General features: G+C 44.7%; 1 protein-coding gene across 3 annotated transcripts in view; it reads left to right on the forward strand.

The window, feature by feature from the left end:
* Positions 1–26,054, forward strand: part of GPR63 (G protein-coupled receptor 63) — a 39,068-nt gene that overhangs the window by 7,666 nt on the left and 5,348 nt on the right. The window contains exon 1 of one of the 3 annotated variants that reach the window (XM_077303862.1): positions 25,404–25,690. The exons of the other annotated variants lie outside the window; for them this stretch is intronic. The gene's annotated coding sequence lies outside the window, so the exon portion shown is untranslated. Of the gene's footprint in view, positions 1–25,403; positions 25,691–26,054 lie in introns of those variants that run through there. 3 annotated transcript variants of the gene reach the window in all.

Consider the following 26,054-nt stretch of genomic DNA (forward strand, 5'->3'; position numbering starts at 1 on the left):
ACACAACCTAAAGGATCTAAAACAGTTCCACAGGGCCTGCAAAAGGGAGTTCCTCCAACAGCCATTTGGTTGAGATTGACCAAAGCTAAACAGCATCTACTGGGTCCCAAACTTCTCTTCTGACCCTATACCACTGATCTGACCAAATATGGGTCTGTTAGATTGTTTATTATGTTAGAATGTCATTTTCTTGGTTTATTGTTATTATTATTACCGTTACTTTTCATTCCTTGTAATCACTGAGTTTGATGTATTGTTCTTGTTTATATTCTGTGAACTGTCCTGAGCCTTAGAGCATCTGTCCCCAACCCCAAGTCTGGGGACCGGGACTGGTCTGTGGATCAGTTGATATAGGGGGCCGTGGCTCCTCCTCGTCCTCCTCCCTGCCTCGGGGGCTGCCCTGCCACTCTGCCGCCAGCTCACCTTTGGTGGTCTTTGGTGGCTGCCATGGCTGGGGCTCTCAGCTGCTGCTGGCAGCGCTCCCCAGTGGGCGGCAGGAAGTCAGGGGCGCCAGTGGGAAAGCAAGTGGAGCAGGGGCTCAGGCGGCAGTGACGTCCCTCAGCAAAAGACTACCCCCCCCCCCAGGCATCAGTAAAATTGTCAAGCATTGACCGGTCCCCAGTGATAAAAAGGTTGGGGACTACTGCCTTAGAGAATGGTGGTATAGAAATGTAATATATAAATACAATAAATAAGCCATATTCTGTAGGATCTTGCCACTTTGTGGTTTCTTGAAGCTTGAAGAATGTCTCGGGTTTCTCGACAGTAAGGAAGTTGAGTTTGTCTCTGCTGTTACCAATTCCACATCTCGTGTTAACTTTAAATATGTTCACCCATGGAGAGAAAAGGCACTTTTGCCTTGACTCAAGGTGTGTGTGGGGGGAAGGTGCTTTCCAGTCTACCGTTACTTACCTCACTGAAGAATGTCAACCCACTTTCATATGTGTATGTTAAGTACTGTCAAGTTTGTTCTGGCCTGTGAATTGATGGGAAAGGAGTTCTGGATTCTTAATGGCCATAGAAATAGAAGAGCTGTGTAGTGCTGTGTATGTCTCAGGTTCTTAGAATTACTTTACTGTTATTAGCACAAGGGCTAAGCTACAAGTATACTGTGAGACAGAATTGGGTTGTTGCCTAAGTGGGAGCCTCCTTCTCTGCTTAACTCATACTTCAGTGGGCAGGTTTTTGACAAATGTAAGTGACTGCAGCACTAACTTCTCAATGAAAACCATTAAATTTTACCAGGTGGGGCACACTTTAGAATATGTTTTAGATCTTTCTTTCAAAAAAAGCCCTTCAAGTCATATCTTTATAGTGCCTCTAATTGTAATTTTGTGGGTGAGGACACTCCCTCTTTACCTCTCATACTGCACGTCAATTAGTTATTTCCTTTTCCACACGAACTGTGGTCTTGTTATTTGGCCAAGGTGGCCAGCTATAAATTAGAAACCATGACTTAAAAGAGGGAATATGCAATGCACAGCTTGTTCATGTACTGCCAAGTCATGGTGTTGTAGAATCATAGAGTTGGAAGGGATCTCCAGGGTTAGTCCAACTCCCTGCACAATGCAGGAACTCCCAACTATCTGCCTACCCACAGTGACCCCAATTTCATGTCCAAATGATCTCCCTCCTACCAAAAATCTCCAGAATCCAGCCTGGCCTGGAGGAAATCCCACAGTGGCGACTAGCAATTCCCTGGGTATATAACAAAGGGCCACATGAGACAAACACTGGGACATCCCTTCCTGCCCACCACTTACTATCTGCCTAAGTTAATAAAATCAGCATTTCTGTCAGATGACTATCTTGTTGTTGTTAGGTGTGAAGTCGTGTCCGACCCATCGCGACCCCATGGACAATGAACCTTCCTGTCCTCTACCATTCCCCGGAGTCCATTTAAGTTTGCACCTACTGCTTCAGTGACTCCAGCCAGCCACCTCATTCTCTGTCGTCCCCTTTTTCTTTTGCCCTCAATCGCTCCCAGCATTAGGTTCTTCTCTAGGGAGACCTTCCTTCTCATGAGGTGGCCAAAGTAGTTCATCTTCAGGATCTGGCCTTCTAAGGAGTAGTCAGGGCTGATCTCCTCTAGGACTGACTGATTTGTTCCCCTTGCAGTCCAAGAGTCTTCTCCACCACCAGAATTCAAAAGCCTCAATTCTTTGACACTCAGCCTTCCTTATGGTCCAACTTTCACAGCCATATACTGCAACTTGGAAGACCATAGCATTTCTCTGCTAAAAACTTCCAAAGAAGAACTCACAGCCTTCCTAGGAAGCCTGTTCCACTGAGGGACTATTCTGTCAGGAACTTCTTCCAGATGTTTATCCAAAGATTCTTTTGAATTAATTTCAACCTATTGGTTCGGGCCCAACCCTCTGGGGCAACAGAAAACAACTCTGCTCCATCTTCTATATGACTGCCCTTTAAGTATTTGAAGATTATTATCATATCACCTCTTAGTCATCTTCTCTCCAGGCTAAAGGTGACTGAATCTATTTATGTCTGCAGTGCTTTTGAATACTTATAAATAAATAACACACACACACTTCATCAAATCGTAAATTTGTCCCTGGTCTATGCCAACTGAGAGTGTAGGGGACACTTTCATAATTGAATGTGTCTTAGACGTAAAACGAAACAAAACCAGTAGATTCCGTAGACAGAAGACTGAATGGTAGGGAAAAGACTTGTTGTCTGCTCCCCCCTGTATATAAGTTTCTTAAAAGGCCAAATATTTGATTGTTCATTTCTCTCTCTGCAGTTTGAATCTGCAGTCTTCAATACCAGTGTCCAGAGTCACCTTATAAATTAGCATTTATTCATTAAATTTATTCATTAAAATTAAAGTATGGCAGCTCGGCAGGTTATCAGAGACTTTATCTAGAAGCACAAACAATTAAAGCTAAATGCACACACAAAAGAGACAAGAAATGGAAGCTGCACAATTTTCCCTCAAAATAACACTCTCCATGACAGAACTAACTGCTTTTTCTCAGTAAGACTTCTGATTGATTGTTGGAGATTTGATTGACTGGGCAGAATTTTTTAAAATGTTGTTTTTGCAGCATCTGCCAACACAAGGATTTACACTGTGTTAATGAAGTTAAACTGTGGCTGTCATGTTGTGGCTGGCTCCATTTCCTGCAGCAGCCATTTTGCTGCTGCACCCACTGTGCCATGTCAGAATTACAGATCTGCCCATAGGCTTAAAAAGGTTTGGGGGCCCTGGTTTAGCCTCAAGGTTACACTAATATGGATCAGAATGGCTCTGTTCATAAAGCTCAGGAAGGGATATGATTTCCATACCAAAAGCAGCTGTTTGCATCACTTGTCTTTGCTTGATCAACTGACCAGTGTGGGATGCAGTAATATTACCTAAACTGTTTATAGAGATAATGAAATTCAATACCAGCCCCATCCAAAGTGGTTAAAAGAATCCCTGCAACTTTGTTCTCCCTTTACTGTTCAGCATCATCAGCTTTAGCTTGTTCTCCATCATCCGCTTGACCACAACTTCTGAGCCAGCTGCCTCTGGTAGCTTCTAAGTAGAGGGCTGGGTATCATCAATACTATTGATGCCCATATCTGAAGCTTCAGATTATTCCATTCATAAATTTCATTTGTATGTTAAACAGGGCTGAAAAGATCAAACTCTGAGGTTGGTTTGTCTTGAAAAAAAAGATACAGGCCTTTCTTTGAATCTAGGAGCCACCCTGAAAGTTTATGACCTAGGTTTGTGCTTTATTCTCCTGAGGAGTATGGGAGTTGTTCTTTCATAAACAAATGACTTAAATTGTCAGGGTCCGCCGGGTCTTTGCCACGCTTCGGGTCCGCCACGTTGTTCGGTGAGGGAGACCCGGGACTAGAAGGCTTTATCTGTAGGAAACAGCGTCTCAGAATGGAGTCGGTATTCTCTCTCCCGCTCCTGGGTTCAGGGTAGTTCCTTCACTACGCCTCCAACCCCGTCTCCTCCTTGACGCTTCCTTAAGTAGCCTCTCTAGCCCCTGTCTTCACCCTCCGGGCTTCTCAGGCGGACCTCGCCCTTCCGGGACTCCGCGTCTCTCCGCCACCGCCCCGCCCTGGGTTTCTCCCTTGCTCTCCCCGCTGGTACTGACTGCCCCCGTGCTACCGTTTCCCCCACCCCTGGCGAACTGATTCCCCACATCCCTTTATGTAAGTTTCGTATCCAAAGAGGGTCTGTCGGGATCTCTTCCTCTGGATCTTCCTTTCTTAGGTTTCCGCTCCTGTCAGCACGCTCCTTCTTCAGACCCCCCGCACTGCCCAAACTAGTCGTTCTCGACATAAATGTGCCTACCTAATCATTATTTTGTTTTTGTCTTTCCCGTTATGTTGTGCTCAACTACTCATGCACCATCCCTTTGGTTGATCGTCTGTGCTTTTCTGCTATAGGATAGCAGAAGATCTCACCTGTAGCAAGACTCTTAAAAGTCATTGTTGCAAGGAGTGGGTTAGAACTTCCTGGTATGCAGGACTGCTGTCTCCTGTAGTCCCTGGGGACATAAGTAGATGTCATGTGCTCTACATGTAGTTACATGTACCACAGTATTAGCATGGTCATCTGAGAGCCAGTAGTGGTTAAAAGCAGCATATTTTAATCTGGAGAACCATTCCTTCACATAACGCCTGCTGCATGGCCTTAAACCAGTTACAGTTCTCAGAACTCCCCCAGCCCCTCCTGCCTAACAAGGCGATCTTGTGAGGAGAAGGGAAGGCAATGGTAAGCTGCTTTGAAATTGCTTGGAGTAGAGAAAAGCAGGAGATAAAAACCAACTCTTTGTTGTCGTCTTCTGATTAGACCCACAGTCTGAGAATGGAGATACAGGGAGGATCATGTGCAGGCTGTTTTCTTTCCCTCAAACCACAGTAAGACCAGTTATGCACTGGGAACTTCACTGCCCCATCTCCCATGCAGGAGCTAAAATCAGGGGCAGATGAGGTGCACCGGGCCAAAAGCTCCCCTTTGTGGGTAAAGGAAGAGGTGGGGCAACCTGCCACAACTAAAACTCCAGCCTGCAACCTGGCATTAAACCTCCAGTGCATAAATGCTCTAAGAGAGCAAGTGAAATAGAAAAAGTATGAGGGGAAGATGGTGGGGACAGTTGGTGCTTATGTATGTAGTCTGTTTTCTAGTTTTGTGTTTTCATTAGGTAAAGCAGGGATAGTCATCCTGTGGTCCTCCAGATGTCCATGGACTACAATTCCCATGAGCCCCTGCCAGCATTTGCTGGCAGGGGCTCATGGGAATTGTAGTCCATGGACATCTGGAGGACCACAGGTTGACTATCCCTGAGGTAAAGCCTTAAGATGGGTTCTAGTTTGGAAAGGATTGTCACTGTGAGAAGAGATTTGCTTGGCTGCCTTAGAAAATCAGGTTTTTTAAAAGACAAAAAATTCAGTGAATGGAAGATCAGCTCAACAGAGATCAGCATGAAGCAGTGTCTCAACCCTCTCCCCCCCCCCCCCACGCCCAGCTCTCTCTTCATGTTGGAAAAGGGAAAATATACGCTGCTACTGCTGTAAGTGAAAGGATTCAGTAAGAAGGCTTAAATGTCTTGGCGGAAAAGATGAAAGTATTTAGTTAGAGATTCAGATGAGTAAGTCTGAAAACAGCTTGTAAATAAGGTCAGTGGGATGGTTTTGTTTAGTCTTGGAGTGAAATTTCCCAAGTGCCCTGAAAGGAGCAGCAGGAGAGAGCAGGAGTTTCAAAAGCACCTCAAGTCTTGTATTTAGAAGGAAGGAAGCCATTGGTGGGTGCAAAATTTGTCCTACAAAGACATGCATGAAGAAGACCCAATTTATTGCCTGCCAATACTGTAGAGAAAGAGCCACTGAGAAGAAGTTTTAAGGGGTGAGTATAAAGTGGTAGAAGGTGACTGGTGAAGGCACTGATCAATGCTGCCTGCAATGGAGTTCCACTGGAGAGCAGGGAGAGGAAAGAAGGATGAAGAAGCAGAGGAATCATGGGACTGATGGAAAGCAATCCGGAACCTGCCCCACTTCAGGTCCGGTGCTGGCCCAACTAGCAGAATAGAAAAGAAGTAGAAGGTAAAGAGACTGGTCTCAGCAGCCTTTCTCTGCTAGAATTAACCTCAGTGACCATCCTCTAAAAGTGTCCCCCCCACCCCCCAGCTATCGATTCTTTCTTAATTCAGATCCTTTTTACTGCTGCTTCTGACAATTCCCAGCTGTTGTAAAAATGGCTTAAGCTCAAGGGCATTTTGCTAGTCACTGCTAGGAGACATCAGCACCTCCCTGTGAAGCTGACCAGAATGCTGCAATTGTTACGGTGTCATAAAGATCTTGGCCCCAGCTGAGAAGTGGCCCTTCTCCTTGGGAAAAACCAGAACATTTCCGCACAGAGGCACAAACCTTGCAATGCATCCTGCTTCCAAACTCATGTTTGTAAGCTGCACGTTTGCACGCCTCATCACGGAAGACCTCTCTCGCGTTTTCCCTCTGCCTCATTGTGGCTTTTTGCCTCCCGATAACACTGCAAGAGAAAACAAGCCCAACTTCTCCCCCTGCTCCTTAGCTTGTCAATCATAGCAAGCCACCAATCACAGCACAGAGATTCTCTCAGGGACTCAAACTTTCTTCCCCCAAGCCCCCCAATTTTTTTTTAAGGCACTATGCAGTATTTCTATGCAGTAATGCCACAATACAGAAGCATTTTAAATAAAAAATTAACACTTATGTGTTGCTGTGGAGAAACACCAGAAATATACAGTATTTTATTCACCACTGCCAGAAAATCTAAACATGACTGTGTTTCGCCTGCCTGACCCCAAAAAAGATTGGACACTTTACAGAATATTTATTTTACCTTTGACAGAGTAGCTTTGTGATCCCGCAGCACGAACTGTGCCATTTTTAAAAAACATTCTTGGAGCAGGAAATGGAGACGGGAGGGCAGGTTCTAGGGTGAGACAATACTACAGAGACTATCACACCTTTCCCCTTTCATACGGGCTTGCCCCTGGTTGCTCCCTGATGAGAAGTGCGATAGGAGGTGGCAAATCCAGTTTTGGCGATTTCCTTCATCCCAAGGCAAATTTGGTCAAAACTTGAGCCATCCTCAGGATGCAGATGACACCACGTGGAGAGGGATCTAAAACCCACCAGCAACCAGAGGCTGTCCAGAGACAGATTCCTTGTGTGGAAATGGTCCCAGCATTTCCCACCTGAACTAAAGGCAGTGCTACCACTGTTGCAACCACAGTGTCCCAGCCGGCTTCTCAAGGGATGGCTCAGATGTCTTGTTGGGAGGAGAATTTATTTGGTGAGACATCTAGGCCTCTGACTGGAACTGACTTTTGCACTTCTCAGCTGAGTCTGACGTTCATCGATGAAACTGCTGTGTCAGAACCAACTGGGAAGTAGTGAATTCCCAGATATTCATGTTCTTCTAAATTTGAAGTGTTAAAGCCATGCCTTCCAACTCAAGTTAGTTTTTTAAACAAGAAATGTGATTCTTTATTGGTGCCAAACTTACTGTGGCTTTTCATAGTCCCATTAGAGTTGTGCTATGATCGCAACGCAAGTATATTTACATTGAAGTATATTTACGTATATATATATCTGTGTGCAATCTTTGTCCACATTGCGTTACATTATGGATTAATATTTGAAAGCAACAAATCACATACAAATACCATTTTTACACATGGTGAGCACAGCAGTGAGATGCAAATAGCTGTCATATTTTAAAAGTATATTCCTTATTTAAATGCCACTAAAAGAAAGGAGGCGAAACCTGCACATAATTGGAAAGAGAGAGGTTGACAGGCAACACATCAACTCTGTAAAGCACAGGGTCCCCCTGAGAGACTGAGATATCTTCTTGCTCCAGTGATGTCAAATGTGGTCATGGAATATTGAGAGCTAGATAATGTACTGACACTCTTTTACCTTCACACATCCTGACACATGATAGTATATCCCAAATGAACTATAATAATATTGAATTTATATACCACCCTCCCATATTTTGACTGCTCAGGGCAGTGAGCATCATAAAAAGAACAATACAGGTACAAATATAAATCAATAATAAAAATTATTCTAATTTAAATTACGGTTCCCCATATAGAGTATTAAAACATTTACACTATAGTTAGTAGCTGTCCAGCCAACTGATTAATTCCCACACACCCTGGGTGTTCTCTGGTCATTTCAGATGGGGAGTTTGGATTGAGATGCAATAGATATTAACAGTTCACTGGCCCCAACCAAAGGCTTGTGGCAGAAGAGCTGCATTTTATAGGCCCTGCAGAACTGTGTTAGCTCTGACGGGGCCCGGATCTCCTTCGGGAGCTCAGTTCACCAAGCAAGGGCCAGGACAAGGTTAAATAAGATTGGAAAGAGGACCGCCCCCAGTGGCACTTGCCAAGGGAGTTGGCAACATTACAATAGTCTTTATCCAATAGCTGCATCTTGCCTCCAACCCTGGAGAAAGGAGATCAGCTACTGGAGAGCTGGCCCCCAGATTCCAGTGTTGGCGAGGCAGTGAGCTAGAAGCTTGTGATCAACTAATTTGATAATTGGTGTAAGGTTGAGCAATACGAGCAGTGCTGACACTCCTCATCTATCAGGTCAACGAGTGCCGTTTCCACTTCATAGCCAGGCTGGAAACACAACTGTAATGAGTCTAGGACTGAGGCTTCATCTAGGAATGCTAATAGTTGGACTGCGGCATCCCTTTCCACCACCTTACCCAGAAATGCAAGATGTGCGATGGGGTGGCAGTTGGCAGGCTCCCATGGGTCCAGTGATGGTTTCTTCAGTGGCGGGTGGACCTCTGTCGCCTTCAACCCCTCCAGGAATTCTCCCATTGTGAGGGAGAGGCTGATTATCTTCTGGAGGGTAGCACCTTAGAAGTTACCATGGAATTTGGGAGGTGGTTTTCTGAGCTGGAAAGTCAAAGATTCAACATGACAGCCAGTGACATTCCAAACATATAAAGTTTAAGCACTGGACTTAAACACATGAAAATGTCATCATTGGATTCTAAGCATGGGCAGAGAAAGTACAGCTCATGTGTTTCTTCTCCCCTCGCCTGTTTAAAAAGTTTGACTTTTAAAACATCTCTGTAGAAGATAGAAAAGGGAAAAGTGAGGAAAGAAGGTAAAGATAAATTATTAGAGTGGGAATCTAAAGGGAGTGGCAGTAATATATGGAAAAGGGGAAACAATAGTTTGTCAGCAAGACCAGGTATGAGGAAACAGTGCAATTTTACAGATGGCATGAAAAAAAGAATTCAAAATGAGAGTAACAAAAAAATAAAAGCATATAAACATGAAAAGTTTGTAAATATATGGGCTGAGATCTAGAAAAGATAATTTCTGATTCCTAAGTAGCTCAATATATTTTTTTTCACATTTTCTGCCATATTTTATGGCTGAGTAATAGGCAGTTATTTTTTGCCAGCCATCTATAAATTAAATCTCACTGCAGTATTATCTGTAACAAAATATACCAACAATATTAATAAAAGGAAAATAGATATGTCTACAGTTTGATAAACATCTGGTGTCTGGACTCATTATTTAGAATTAGAAGAATGGGAAATTTTCCTTCAGAAAGATAATTTCAGATTAAGAGCATCCATTTCTGATTTGGCAGCTTTGTTTTTTTCAAATGTTCCAGTTACTTTTCATCAAGGTCAAATACTGTTCAATGCATACATTTTCTGGTGAAGATTTTTTAAATGAAGGAATTTGGGGCAGTCTGTAATTTTATTACATTTGTACCGTAAAATACTATATCATTTTTGGGTTTGTTAATGTGTTGGCTGTTACATGCAGATTAATTTACATCTAAAATAATTTATTTTACAAGTGAATAGGAATGAAAAGTTCTCTGAGAAACAGGAATTTTCTGGCACCTTAAAACACAATCCTAAATATGCTGAAGTAAGCTCTATTAAATCCAGTGGGACCACATGCTGCATAACTATTCATAAGATTGCACGTTACTAAATTCCATGTCTGCTATATTTGGCAAAGTCAGAAATTATTAGGAAGTATGATATTATAATTTCAGCTTCTTAAAAAAGCTTCCTATTTTTGTCTGCTAGATCAGCAATCCCCAACCCTCGGACCGGGACCGGTCCGTGGATCAGTCGGTACCGAGCCGCGGCTCCTCCTCATACTCTTCCCCAGCTGCTGCCTCGGGATTGCCCTGCCACTCTGCTGCCAGCTCACCTTTGGTGCTCTCTGGCAGTTGCCATGGCTGGGGCTTCCCCTCGGCGTGGTACTGTGCAGCTGCTGCTGGCAGCACCCCCCCCCAGTGGGCGGCGGGAAGTCAGGGTGCCAGCGAGAAAGCAAGTAGAACAGGGGCTCAGGTGGCTGTGACATCCCTTCCCCCCCTTCCCCCCTCAGAATTCCACCAATATGCTCTGGACCTGTTGGCATTGTTGCACTGTTGTATTGTTTATATTGTTTATACTGTTATATTGTTATATGGTTACAACTAATAGTTATTATTATTGTAAGGTTATTCACGTGTTTATAGACTGTTTTATGAATTGTTCCTTGTTCTTATGTAAACCGCCCTGAGCCTCCGGGGAGGGCGGTATATAAATATAAAAAATAAATAATAAGTGAATAAAAGAGTAACCCCCCCGGGCCTCAGTAAAATTGTCAAGTGTTGTCAAGTGTTGATACCATTGACAAAGAGTTGTTGTCAATGGTGTTTCATCAGACTGGAGAGAGGTGAGTAGCGGGGTACCAAGCTCAGTGCTTGGCCCGGTACTTTTTAACGTATTTATGAATGATCTAGATGAGGGGGTGGAGGGACAATTTGGTGATCCAAGGAAGTCAGCATGGATTTGTCTCCAATAGGTCCTGCCGGACCAACCTAGTTTCCTTTTTTGACCAAGTAACAGGTTTGCTGGATCAGGGAAATTCGGTTGATGTCATTTACTTGGATTTTAGTAAGGCTTTTGACAAGGTTCCCCATGATGTTCTGATGGATAAATTGAAGGACTTCATTCTGGATTTTCAGATAGTCAGGTGGATAGGGAATTGGTTAGAGAACCGTACTCAAAGAGTCATTGTCAATGGTGTTTCATCAGACTGGAGAGAGGTGACTAGCGGGGTACCTCAGGGCTCGGTGCTTGGCCCGGTACTTTTTAACATATTTATTAATGATCTAGATGAGGGGGTGGAGGGACTACTCATCAAGTTTGCAGATGACACCAAATTGGGAGGACTGACAAATACTCCGGAAGATAGAGACAGAGTTCAACGAGATCTGAACACAATGGAAAAATGGGCAAATGAGAACAAGATGCAATTTAATAAAGATAAGTGTAAAGTTCTGCATCTGGGTCAGAAAAATGAAAAGCATGCCTACTGGATGGGGGATACGCTTCTAGGTAATACTGTGTGTGAACGAGACCTTGGGGTACTTGTGGATTGTAAACTAAACATGAGCAGGCAGTGTGATGCAGCGGTAAAAAAGGCAAATGCCATTTTGGGCTGTATCAACAGAAGCATCACATCAAAATCAGAAGATGTCATAGTCCCGTTGTATACGGCACTGGTCAGACGACACTTGGAGTACTGTGTGCAGTTCTGGAGGCCTCACTTCAAGAAGGACGTAGATAAAATTGAAAGGGTACAGAGGAGAGCGATGAAGATGATCTGGGGCCAAGGGACCAAGCCCTATGAAGATAGGTTGAGGGACTTGGGAATGTTCAGCCTGGAGAAAAGGAGGTTGAGAGGGGACATGATAGCCCTCTTTAAGTATTTGAAAGGTTGTCACTTGGAGGAGGGCAGGATGTTGTTTCTGTTGGCTGCAGAGGAGAGGACACACAGTAATGGGTTTAAACTTCAAGTACAACGATATAGGCTAGATATCAGGAAAAAAACGTTCACAGTCAGAGTAGTTCAGCAGTGGAATAGGCTGCCTAAGGAGGTGGTGAGCTCCCCCTCACTGGCAGTCTTCAAGCAAAGTTTGGATGCACACTTTTCTTGGATGCTTTAGGATGCTTTGGGCTGATCCTGCATAGAGCAGGGGGTTGGACTAGATGGCCTGTATGACCCCTTCCAATTCTATGATTCTATGACCGGTCCCCGATGATAAAATTGTTGGGGACCACTGTGCTAGATGACAAAACCAGGGGTGAAAATGGGTAGTTTTATAATGATGCTGAAGTAGTAGCTGTAGGATCATTTCCAGCTCTGGGACCCAAAGAAACAGGTCGTACAACAAATTGGTGTAACTCTGGGTCAGTCTGGCTGTATCTCAAACTGGCGCACTACTGAAATGCAGATACTCTAGAAATTATTTACTGTTGCGATGTGAATGGCCTTAGTCACCCTAGTGAATGACATGTGCTGGAAAGTGGACAGAGAGAGTGCAACCTTGTTAAATCTCTTTCGTTGCTTTGCAACTTTTGATAACATAGATCATAGTATCCTTCTAGACCATCTTTTGGGGTTGGGATTGGAAGGTACTGTTTTGTGGTAGCTTAATGGTACATTTCTGAATGTGGTGGTAGAGTCTGCCTTTGGCCTATCTGGTTGTGTCTTGTCCCCCATGCAGTTCAACATCTATGTAAAGGTGCACGGAGTGGTCATCCGGAAATTTGGGCTGTGTTGCCACCAGTATGTGGATGGCAGTCAGCTCTGTCTCATACTTCCAGCAGATTCCAGGCAATAGAAACTGAACAGGTGTCTGGAGGCAGCTTTGGAATTTATGAGGGCTAAAAAACTGAAACTTAAGACAGAATAGAGGTACTACTAGTGGAGGGGAAGGTTTGACCCAGGAAATGGAGTAATTCTTGTTCTGTATAGCGTTGCACACCCCAAGGGTGCAGGTTTGTAGTGTATTTGTCTTCTACTAATGGGTGAAGACTTTCTTGTTTCATTTGGCACATGCCCCATAACAGTTATTGACCTTCCTCTCTTGTTTTGGTGTTATGTGTTTGCATATTTTTGCTTAATTTTGCTTTATTTTAGCATAAATTATTTTTGTAGTGTATTTTTAACTATGATGTACTCAACCCTGAACCATCTGGGAGGATAGCATATAAATTAAGTAATAATACACCCACATACATATCCCCTTTTCAGAGCTCCTTCTGATCAATAGATTTTGAGCAGTGACTAGAAGAGTACTCTTTTCTGAAGGAAAATATGAGAGAAAGGAATTTAGCAACAAATAAGGTCATATTGTCAGTTATCAACTGTTCCCTGCAATCAGGGGAGTTTCCGGAGCTGATTAAGGGGCCAGTGGTTTGTCCTCCTGAAAAAACCATCGCTGGACCCGGCCAGCTACCGCCCAGTTTCACATTTGGCATTTCTGGGCAAGGTAGTTGAAAGGGCCGCGGTGGACCAACTCCTGGCAATCCTGAAGGAAATTTCGGCACTTGATCCATACCAGCCTGGCTTCCGTTCTGGCCACAGGGTGGAGGCAGTGCTGGTCGTCCTGATGGGTGACCTCAGTTGCCAGCTGGATCGGAGCTGCTCAGCTGTGTTAGTTCTGTTAGATCTGTCAGCCGTGTTTGACGTGGTTGACCATGAACTACTAGCTAGCCGCCTCATTGGGACGGGGATACAGGGCACAGCCTTGTGCTGGATACGCTCCTTTCTCCTAAACTGGACCCAGAGGGTGGCGGTGGGGGAGGAGCTATTGAGACCTGTTCAGCTTCTATGTGGGGTCCCACAGGGCTCGGTTCTCTCCCCAACCTTGTTTAACATCTTTATGCGCCCTCTGACCCAACTGGTGCGGAGCTGCGGCTTGGGTTGTCATCAGTATGCGGATGACACCCAGCTGTATCTCCTGATGGAGGGCGGCCCGGACTCTCCTCTGGAGCCATTCGCCAGATGTTTGGAAGACGTGGCTGGATGGCTTGAGCAGAGTCACCTGAAACTGAACCCCTCCAAGATGGAGGTCCTGTGGTTGGGTGGTAGGGGGGCAGGACTAGAATGACTTTACACACCTTGGCAGGGACGCAACTGGCCATTGCGTTCCAGGCCAGTAATTTGGGAGTGACCTTTGATGCCTCATTTACATTGGAGGCTCAGGTCAAGAATGTAGCCAGCCAGGCATTTTTTCATCTTCTCCAGGCTTGGCTACTAGCACCCTACCTGTCCTCTGAACATCTGGCCAAAGTGATCCATGTGACAGTCACCTCCAGAATAGATTTCTGTAACTCGCTCTTTGCGGGCCTTCCCTTAGGCTTGTTCCAGAAGTTACAACTGGTGCAAAATGCAGCTGCTAGGGTCCTCACTGGGACATCTTGGAGGGCCCATATCCAGCCTGTGCTGAGGCAGCTGCACTGGTTACTGGTTGCTGCCTGGATCTGGTTTAAGGTGCTGGTTCTTACCTTTGAGGCCTCTGTCGTCTGGGACCCACATACTTGAGGGACCGCCTTTCGCCCTATGCCCCCCGCAGGGCTCTACGCCCTGCGGGCACAAATTTGTTGGTCATTCCTGGCCCCTGGGAAGCGTACCTGGCCTTGACCAGGGTCAGGGCATTTTCAGTCCTGGCCCCAACCTGGTGGAATGAGCTCCCAGAAGAGCTACAGACCCTGTGGGAGCTTTCTGCATTCCGCAGGCCCTGCAAGACGGAGCTCTTCTGCCAGGTTTATGGTTGAGGCCGGCACGCGATCTGGACCCCCCCTGCCATCGAGCCCTACTGGGCTACCAGGGCCGGATTAAAGAAGAAAAATCATCACCTCTGAGGTTTATGAGTGGTTAGAATTGGGTTGCTTTGCTGGAGGTTGATTGGTTGGTTTTCAACTGTTTTAAATTGTTTTATGGGTTTTACGGGGGGGTTATGCTTATTATTAGCCACCATGAGCCTTCATGGGAGTGGCGGGATAAAAATATAATTAATAATAATATATCAGGGAATACACACACACGTTAAATATATATACACATATTAAATATATGTATGTTATCTTAGGGACGCTATTTGGATGGAAAGACAAAGAAATGATATAAATAATTACAAATTGTACTTGCATAATCCCATGATTTCAATGGGGCATACTCCAAAGGTGCTGCTTCTAATTGGATTGTGTTGTCAGGGATAATGAGAGGATCAGTAATTAAGAGACATGCTCAGCAAGTCCTTTGATAATAGTTTGGTTTTTCCTTGCCTTTTTGCCAAATGTACAGGAAGCATATGGTGGGGATGGATTTATGAAGGAAATGATGGACATTTATAGATAAGAATGTATGTCGCATCTCATCAGGAATTTTTATTTATTTATCATATTTATCATACTTATATACCGCCCTCCCCAGAGGGCGAGGCTTATATATATAAATTAGGAACCTTTACTTGTTTGTGACAAGTAGAGGAATGTAAAAACCTTTCAGGTGAACTTCAGTTAAGAGCTATTAGATGTTTCGGTTGTGGAATGATAAGCAGCATTTTTATATATATAATAAATATAAATATAATGCAGGCTGATTTTCTAATTATTTATACTTCACCTCAATGTTTCTTTTATTATCTTGATTAATTATGTTAGTATAAATTCCTTTATAGTCTATTTCTGGTAAAGAGAGGGATATGGTAGTAAAATTTAGAAGCCTGCAGCCGGGTGGATTAAAATGTTGCTAAGGAAACAGACTTGGAAATGAGGTGGCAGCAGAGTGTCCACAGAACATCATGCTGATTGGAACTGATATTTTAAGCCAATGCAGACAGATCAAAGTGTGAAATATTAACTTTCTCATGTTTTTAAATACCTTGTTAATTAAATTGCTCATTAATATATATTCTATAGGTCTTTACTCTTTGCGGCTTTACTGCTGAACTACTACTAAAGTTAGCAATATTGAATAAGACAGAAGAATCTGAAAGAAAGATTACAATGGGGAGGGGAGATCTGAGTATCTTTTCTATAGTTTATTTAATTTTGTCATAAAGTGAGCATATTTACAAGGAATAGGTCTTGTTATGTAGTGGCATTCGCTTCCATGAGAATTGCATTTTTATATAAACCTGGTGTTTGTTATGGCGAAGCACCTGCCCATTGGGCCCTCCGATTGTCGTGCAGCTCGCAATTGGTCCCTTGCTGCCAACTGACTAATTGGGACGCACGAAGCGCCTCCCAACCCGCCCCCCTTCCAGCTTGCCCACAGCCACCCGGCAGCCGCCATTACCTGCCTCGCCTGCGAGAGGGCAGATCGCCGCCTCGCCGTGCCACCAGGACGGGGCGGCGGCGGCGGCCCTAGCGCTCGTGCCGTCTCCAGCCGTGGCCGCCTCCTCAACACTTCGCCCCTTGGCCCGCACAGTCGGGAGTGGCCCACGACGCCAACCGGCGATGGAGGACATGGCGGTGGAGGCGGCTCACAGACCCGCTCAGCCGCCGCGCCACATTGACCAGCGGCCCGCCCGCTGGAGGAGGCTCAGGGACCTTTTGTGGGGCCGCAGCCCGCGCCGCCCCTGACTGCGACGCTGGCCCGGCATGCTGCGAAACATCTGCCCCGGCGACAGCGGCCTCACCTCCAGCTCCACCGCCTCCACTCAGGCCCAGGTAGGCTGCGCCGCGGGTGGGGGCCAGGACGAGCCGGATCCGGCTCACACACTGCCCCACGACCGCCCTCAGGTCCAGCCCCTGGCCAAGCACGCCTGGAGAGCCGGCCCCTGATACTCCTGAGCCCCGCTAGCACCCGCTGTCTTTAGAGTACAGCGGGCATATTTCCTAGTTATTCTGTAATGCCAAAAATGCTGCTGCTGATTATCAGTTTTGTATTAATCCATGTCTTGAAAAATTGATTAATGCTTTAAATGTACTTGAGCATTCTTCATAAATATTTGGCCACTCAACTGGCCAGCCTTTTGCTGTTCTTCCTTTGAGACAGAACATTGGTCAAAAAATTAGTGCAGTCTTTCTCAATTTTTTTTATCATTGAGAACCCCCTGAAACATTCTGGGAGAAATCCCAGAAGTGGTGTGATCATGCAGAATATGGTTGGGAAGCACAGCCATGTCCACACCCACCCAGGGACCCTCCCTTCCCACTCCCTTCAGGCCCATCATTGGCCATTTTGGAAGGAGAGGCAGGCTGACATGATCATATGTGGTCATATCACCCAATAAATAGTTAACAAATTTAAATATATATATTATATATATTTACTCCTACCCATTTGGAAAACCCTTCCAGGGCAGTCAAGAAAGCCCAGGATCTCATTAAGCCCTAGTTAAGAAAGCCTGAATTAGTGTCACGCGAAATGTATCAAAAATCCTTGTGTTAATTCAAAATGAAAATAATTTGGGGTGTTCTTATTTTTCCTTTTCTAATTGCATATATTGATAATAAATAAGCTATGTATTTTGCTTTCTCTCCTGCAAAGCTGCAGTATGTGGGCTGAACTAGAGTTTTGAGATTAGGCTCAGTACAAGCATAAGGCCTGCAGATAAAGCCCACTTGAATCTGAGAGGTCTGCTCCGGAGCATATGGGCTATAGATTCTTGCCAGATCTTGTACAAGGCCAAATGTGTATTACTGCTTACTGCTCATGCATTCCTCTTCAGAACTAAGTTGCACTCAGTGCAATCAGACTTTCTTCCGAGAAAGTTAGAAGAATGTCATCCTCATTTAGATAACTTGCTAATGCAAATTATCATGCTTGTGCAGCCACAGTACCTGGCTATAGTGAGATTGATCCATTGTGAGCAATGTTACTTAGAAAAAAATCAACACAACTGCATTGTAGCTTGAGCAGTATTTTATTACCAGTTTTCCATCCCACTGCAGTCCAAATACAGTGGTCACTATCAGTAAGAAGGTGGGGCGGGGGACGGGAGACAGGCCGCTGGAGGTGGCGAGAGGACTGGTGGCACCTCAGAGAAGTCTGAGGCGCAAAGGTGGCGGTGCGGGCTTGTGTCAGCCGGGCAGCGGCATACCTGTTCCAGAGAGTGGAGTTGGTGGCATGGACTCCCAGGTGTGGGCTGGAGTGGTGGTGGGCGGATTCGTGGGAGGTGCACTTCTTGACTAGGCGGGTGCAGGGCTGCCTCTGTATTTTCAGCGGGCTCCGCGCACAACGTGCCTACTGCGACAGGATCGCCACCTCTGGCTCTCTGTCCTCCGTGGGCTTCCTTGTGGACGCATTTGGGTGGCCGGTGGGCTCATTGCCGCCAGTGCCCCCGCTCGTCAGTGGGTGGCGGGGATGGAGTGTCAACGGCAATACGGATGCATGTAAAGCAGCGCTTGGGCAGGCAGCACTTGGGCAGGCAGCTCATCCTTGGCTCCACAAGTGGCAGGCGTGCTTCACCGCAGCAGGCTGGCGGGTGGAGCGTTGGAGCATTGGTGAGGCCCTGGCCATGGCAGGCAGGCCGGTGTGTATTTAGGGTGGCGTGACAGAGAGCGGCCAGCGACAGAGGGTGTGAGACGTATGGACCAGGCCCTATTCCAACTCAGACACCCCGGACTCGTTCCACCCTCCGGCCAGTTTCCAAAATATTAAGAGGAACCATGGATAAGATATTCACAATAACATTATTTTATTTCTATCCAGTTTTTTTAGTGACCACTGGCTGGATCATATGTTTCGGAAAATGTTATTTGTCCTTTTTTTCTTCCTGATTTCTTACTCTGTCTTTTCTCTCAGGTTTACTGAATATGGGCAGATTTGGCTCTGTGGTAGCTCACATTGTTTTAATATGGCACACAGACAAGTTAACAACAGTAACATGACAGTAGTTTGACATGACAGTACTATGAGAGAAGGAAGAAGAAAACAAAATTAAAGGTTACTGAAGAGGAATTGGTTGAGAAGTATGGAAGCTCTGGAAGGTTACATATGGAGTAGATTGTCAGAGCTGAATACTTCATGCTGTACTTGCAGTCAGGAATTTGGGGGTGATCTTTGATTACTCCCTATCTATGGAGGCTCAGATCACGAAAGTAGCCCAAGTGGCATATTTCCATCTACGCCATCTACTAGTGCCCTACCTGGCCACAGTGATCCATATAACAGTCACTTCCAGGCTAGACTTCTGTAACTCACTCTACACAGGCCTTCCCTTGCCTTGTTCTGGTACTTACATTTAAGGCCATCCGCGACCTGGGGCCCACTTATCTGAGGGACCGCTTGTCTTCTTATGCCTCTTGCAGGGCTCTTCGCTCGGCAGGTAGGTTGTCCCTGGCCCCGGGGAGGTGTGCCTGGCCTCGACCAGGGCCAGGGCCTTTTTGGTCCTGGCTCCAACATGGTGGAATGAGTTCCCAGAAGAGCTAAGAGCCCTGATGGAGATTCCTATGTTCTGCAGGGCCTGTAAGATGGAGCTCTTCTGCCAGGCATTTGTTTGAGGCTCGGCTAGGAAGAACTGCACCCTCTCTGCGCGGGTCTGTAAGACCCGCTGAAACATACTTTGTGGCTGCACTCTGGAGGATTGACAACTGTTAGTTATGGAGGTCAGGAGAGGGATTGGTCGACTCCAGTGCAATCTGAAGAGAAACCAGAGTATTGACTCCAGTGGATTCTCCTACTGTTGTGTTTTTACTGCCATCTTGGGGTTTTATTTGGATACTTTATGGTTTTATAGGGTTTTTTTAGATTTATGTAAACCACCATGAGCTGGTGCTCCAGGAGAGGCAGTCTAAAAATTTGAAAATAAATAAATCCTGCCTATTACAGATATTTATCAGTGAAGATTTGGAAATCTAATTGTTAAGGCATTTTTCTTGGTTTTAGATTTCATGTAGCCATGTTCCACATACCAGTTCCTGAAACAAAATCCATGTTGTGACAAATAAATGCTATTATACTGCTTTTGTTTTTTGTTTCTGGTATAAGAGAACAAGCAATTTATTGTACTGATAAGAGAGAGGTAATTGTCAGCCAGTCTGTAATATATTCATTTTAGTAGCGGTCAGTCTGCCTACCTAGAATATTTTTAGTATTTTAGTGCTTTTATTTCATTTAATGTCAAACAAAGGAGAGTTACCCTGAAACATCTGTCTGTACCTATAAGTCTCTGAGGAGAAAAACAGTCAAGTAGTGGTTAGGGCAGTGGTAGGGGTTGTTGCCGGGTATGGATGGGGGTGGAGAAGGTGAGGGGATCTTGCTGCTGGTGTCTTATTATAATTTACTAGCTTCAAAGCCCATTCATAAGAACGGGCTTTGAAAGGGTCCTCCCTGTCAGCGTCCCGGCTACTTTCCAGGGCGACAGGGGGAGGAGGAGAGGGAGCACTTCCCGGGGGCCTGGCAAGCACACCTTTACCAAGCTCTGGGTGTGTTTTCCAGGCCTTTGGGAAGTGCCCTCTCTGCCCCCTCCTCCCTGCGGCCTCTCACCTGGGGCCCTGCAAGTGGAGCGGCGGAGGCACAGACGTGCCTGGCTCTAACAGTCAGGCACGTCTGTGAGGCAAGGGGTGAGGGCTTGGTGAGGGAGGGCGGGAGCTGTAGGGGCAGAGCCAATCAGGGTGCAGCTGGCTGCACCCTGATTGGCCCTGGAGAGGCTGGACCGTTCGTCCCCCAAGGCTGTTTCACAATTATTAAGAGGCACCAAATGGATAAGATTGTATTCTGCTGGTTTTTATACTGAGTGCAAACTACCACGAGCCAGCCAGTCCGGGAACGGTGGTTAACAAAAAACTAATATAAATGAGTCGTGATTATGTTCTTGAAGAATAAAGGTATTTCCCCTCCTCCATTAAATTCTTGTGGTCTGTTGTTATTTTAAATTGTACATCTATTGGTATGCATGTGTGCTCCTGTCTGTAAGTAATTTACTGAGATCAGTGGGAATTGGGTGGAAGCACTAAGATGGTTTCATGTTTCCTTAATACTGGAATCAAAATAAGAGCCTTCTTGACCATTCAATTATCCTAAATTTAATAGTGAACAAATTAATGGCAATGGAAGAACTGGTGTGGAATACATTTGTATTACAATCTTTTAATATCAGTTTTAAAGATGCTAAAAAGCAGCAGATTCGTCATTTTGTTTTTGGTGAACACTCTTCTTTGGCTGAGGCAGACCATGTAAAAGATATGGAAATGTAAGCTGAAGCCAGGGATGATGAGAATATGTGATTGACAGTTGGATTTACCTTATATCAGAACCTGTTTTATATATATGCTAAGTAGTTCACTTGATTATCTCGTTAATCAGCTTGCATTTGGAGTAGTTTTGCCTATGCACAGTGGCTGCATTCAGGATATTGGCAGGCCAGTGAGCTGCTGTATTCTCACCCTTCACAGGCTTACTTGCAGGTTGTGCACCATTTAAAATCAGCTGTCTCTGTTGATTTGTGGCTCTACAGTTGGCTGCATTTATCATGCTGGAGCGTAATCAGAACTGACTGGTTTGAAATTCAGTTTGGCATTGCTAGAACACATACATCTGTTTGATACAAGCAGCCACATTCTGCTTTGTGAAAATGGGCAAGGAGGCAAGGCAGGAACCCTGAAGGAGTGTACCATGCAGTTTCCCTAATGCTTGTAGAATTGAGGCAATCAAGGAGCTTTTTTAAAAAATCTGTTATGTTGGGCGAATATCTGAGTGACAGGGAAAGGAAGAATCATGAAACTGGATGTACCTGTTGAAAATTACATTAGCCATACATATGTGCAAAGCATTTATGACTCAGGGCCAGTGAATATTGTATGCTAGAAAAATTGCGCAAGGCCATGCAGCTCCTCTGTTTCCCCACTGCCTCCGTCTGGAATGATTTTCTTTGTAAATTGATTTTTTTTCTGAATACATAACAAAAATGCACGATGAGCAATGGGAAGAGCAGTTTGTTCCAAGTTAAAACATCAAAAGCAAAGAAGAACCTCCAACTTAAAAAAAAATAAATCAAATGATGATCTGGAGACTGAACAACCTTGGTTGAAAGAAGTTTGAATTATTCACTTCCCTTAGTGAAATCAGCCATGACACTGATTACAGACTTCTACCACCAAGCGCTAAGAACACTGGTGCGCTTTCACCTCTGTTTCATCTTTACAAGGGCTAATATTTTACTGAAGGTTCACATTCTGTACTTTGCCCAAAGGGATCCTGTTTTTTAAGGTCATGTTTGTATACCACAGCTTTCATTGCAGTAGCACAGGAAATCTTGAGCCAATATTCTTCCATCTGGTTACATGGACAAGATTTGCTTTTTAATCCTATGGTTTGTCCTACTCCTACTATGCAGTTTGTCCTACTATGCAATACAGGAAGAGTGCTTGCACTCGAAAGCTCACGACTTGAATAAATCTTTGTTGGTTTTAAAGGTGCCACTGGACTCTGATTTTGTTTTGTTATGCAATACAATTTGCCAGATGATGAACACAATAATAGGATGTGTATCTGGTGGGAGAAAACAGTCTTTGCTGCCCACTCTGTGCAAAATGAACAAATAAATACTGGAAACAATCCACTGGTAGAAAAAGCCTCAAGTTATCAAACAATCTACTAAAACATTTTCCTTTGAAAACTTAAAACCCATGATTTTAACACATATTTCTAGGTCCCCCCCCCCCAATCTGTAGTCTTATTCCTGTTGTCAGTTGAACAATCTGAGTTGAATCTACAGTTTAAAATGAAGCTGCACTAGGGTGTCTGATCTCATCAAATCTCAGAGACTAAGAATGATGAGCCCTGATGGAAGACTATCAAGGAAGTATGTTACACAGAGGCAGGCAATGGGAAACTACTTCTGTTCATCTCACTTCAAAAACCCTGTGGGGTCACCATAACGCAGAGGTTATTTTGCAATATATGTCAGTAATGCAGTTCTCCTTCTGAAATGGAAGACATCTTGGATGGGTTTTCCCACCAATTACTCACAGAGGGAGGAACAACGTTCTTTACACTTCCTATGTCCTTACATGAGATGACCACCCCCAGCTCACTTTTCTTCTTGTCTCAAATGGAAAAGCAATTCAATTAGGCTACTCTGTTCTGGTTTCATTTTCCTCTATGATAATTTTTCCTTACCTTTGCCTCTTGCCTTTTACTTTTCCCTATCCTATCCTTAACTTTCCTTCCTGTACTTTCTGGAGCGGTCCAAAAGAAGGGAATGAGAGAGTAACAACCGTGACTGCTATTGCAACAGCCATCTTATATTTGATTGTCTTGGGTATGCTTTCCAGCAGCCTCCCCACCCCCTCAACACATCAGAACAAGCCTAGGAAGATGGTTTCCTTCTTGACAGAAATATAGAGCCTTCTATGAGGGCAAAGAGTACAAAAGCTTCAGTTCTGGCCAGCACATTCTCTGAAAGACTGCACTGCCTATGATGGTGGACCATAAAAGGGCCCAATTAAGGTATACAGTGCAGAAGAGAGAAAAACACTCCTCTGGCATGGGCTCAGCCTACTTTGATCGAACCCTTTCATTGGCCATTTTGGATGCTACACAGCAACATAGCCTGAGGCCTGTGGGAGCCAAATGGGCTTTGGAAGGCAGACGGACACCAGCTACCCTGAAGCCTTTACTGGTGCTGTATGAATTCCCAGTTCTTTAACCTGATAACCTGCTTGCTGACAGTCATGGCAGTATAGAATGAACCAAGCCAATAAAATCTTATCATAGAAGCCTTAAATAAGTAAAAATAAGAATTTGGAAGCTAAGTAGGGTGGCCCTTTTTAACACTTGTATGGGAGACTACCAGAGAAGTCCAAGGCACCATACAGAGGTAGTTACTAGTAAAGCAACACTGAGAGTGATGGTCTGGTTCAGTAAAAGTGCTTATTGTTTAGCCTGGGGGATCACCAAAAACCCAGGCCTCGACAGTCTTAGAATTAAAATAGTTTCAAATACCTGATTACTATCCTGCCAATGAGCAAGAGGTGCCTGCTTGATCCAGGTGAATTCTTGAGTTAACGCCCCATAATTAGTAGCTACTTCTTGTAGTGCTAGGTTGCTAGGAGAGAGCGCTATCTCTGCCATGGCCATGGGTAGTTGTGATCAATCTGGAAGCATCCAATTGAGTCCCCTAGTCTTAATTAGTCTATTTGTTAAGGCTGTCAGCCAATGGATATCTTCTAATCTGATGTCACCATAATAATAACAAGAAGAAGAATATTTATTTGGATACAGGTGATTTTTCTGGGAAACACACACTTGTTTTTCTTCTCTGCATGACAGACCAAATAATGCCTGTCCTTATATGCGCAGAATATTTTCTTTTGATTCTGGATCTCTGGAAGTTACTGTTGCCTCAAATATATCCATCCATAGAGTGGATATCTATGCCCAGTGGGCAGTGGGAAGTCAGGGGCACCGGCGGGAAAGCAAGTGGAGCAGGGGCTCAGGCGACGATGTCCCTCGGCAAAAGACTACCCCCCCAGGTCTCAGTATAATTGTCAAGCGTTGACCACTCCCTGGCGATAAAAAGGTTGGGGACTACTGTTTTATAACATACTTTGTCAATAGTTATTTCCACACTAGGGGCCAAGCCCATTGCATTCTGGAATACGGTGGGCACTAGATTGGGGTGGGGTGGGGTGGAAGAATTCTGTGGACGGCCTCCCCCTCCAGGACCTGGAAAAGTTGCAGGCAGTTGTTATGGAACTCACCAGCAGTGGCAGCTCTCACACAACAGGGATCTTTAGCCTCCAAGCCTTAGAGGGAGTGATCAGGGGTAGGGGATGGAAGGCAATTGGCTGGCTGCTGGACAGACCAGTTGCAGGAGGAGGCACTAAGGGGCAGGACAGCTGCCCTGAGTGGGTGTTAAGCACTGAGTGGCAGTTAAGCCATGAGACATGCTCTTCCTCCAAGGCCTTACCAGAAATATTAAGAGGAACAGATTGTTTCTAGGTTCCAACTACCTCCTTGTTATGACACATGCCTGCTTATGTTTGTGACTGTTGATAATTTGACTGTTTCATCAACTTTCTGTTCTAAACTTTTAAAAACTTCTGAGTGAAATAACGGAGGATGAGGACCTTATCTCCATTGGCAACTACTTCTGCCAGAAGGGAGACAAACTTGGGGTCTCCTTCACTGTATTGGTGCATTGTCTTTTCTCCAAGGGTTTAGAATAGATTCAGTTTTGTATTCTGAGATCACTTCCTTTCGCCGTAATTCCTTGGATATTTTCTTTCACCATTCCTTGTTCTAATCTTAGGTGTTATGAAGAGATAATCTGGTGCGTTCTGGATGCTCAGAGAGAGGTTCAGCTCATTCCAACATCAATCTCTCATTTTAAATCTATTAGGAGATTAACATCCTTCTGTCCTATTCATGGCATCATAAGAAAAAGGCATGTCACTCCTAGAATGTGTATAGGTTCCTGAAAATATTAATCTAGGACAAAGACCATTAGGAGAAGTGATCATCTCGTCATTCGATGTTCCTGTCCACTATGGGTTCCAAAATGTTCAAGCATTGAATAGTAGGCATTTAAAAGCCTGTATCATTGGATACTATAAGACCCACCAACAAGTAGAAACTGCTGCCCATTCTACAGGATAGGCTATGACTAATGCAGCCTTTGCAAACAATATCCCTGTAAAGGACGTATACAGTGCTGTTGCTTGATTGTCTGTTTTCAGCCTTATGTGGCATTATAAACTCAATGTGCTTTGTTCTGCTGATGCAGCCTTTGGCAGGAATGTAATACCAGAATGTTATGGATCAGGAGGACGTCCCACCCAGGATTTGACATCTGCTCTGGGAGTTCCCATCCAAGATAGCCCTCCACCTTATAAGGAGAATGACCATTGATTACTCACCAGGAAGGGTCCTCCTCTTCTAAGGTATAGAGGACACCTTGCCCCTCTCATTACACTGTAATTTGATTCTGAATGTGCTATCAACATAATTCTAAGTATAATATCAGTATGAGCCTCAGATTAATATAGAAAGAGATACACAATCTGGCTTCTGCTTTCTGTTGGTATATCTTTCTTGTCGAGTTGCATGCTGTCTTTTCTATAAAATTATGCTATATTTAGATTGTTAGACATTGTCCCCAGCTCTTGGAGTCCCAAAACTGAGCTGGGGATTGTCCCACGCAAGTTGGCAGGAAGCGGAAAGAAGTTTGTTCCTGTCTCACTGCGTGATTGGTGGAACTATTCAAGATGTCCTGTCTACCTCAGAAGAGAAGGATGCTTCTCAGGG

This window comes from Paroedura picta, chromosome 1, assembly GCF_049243985.1.
Source record: "Paroedura picta isolate Pp20150507F chromosome 1, Ppicta_v3.0, whole genome shotgun sequence".
Taxonomy (NCBI): domain Eukaryota; kingdom Metazoa; phylum Chordata; class Lepidosauria; order Squamata; family Gekkonidae; genus Paroedura; species Paroedura picta.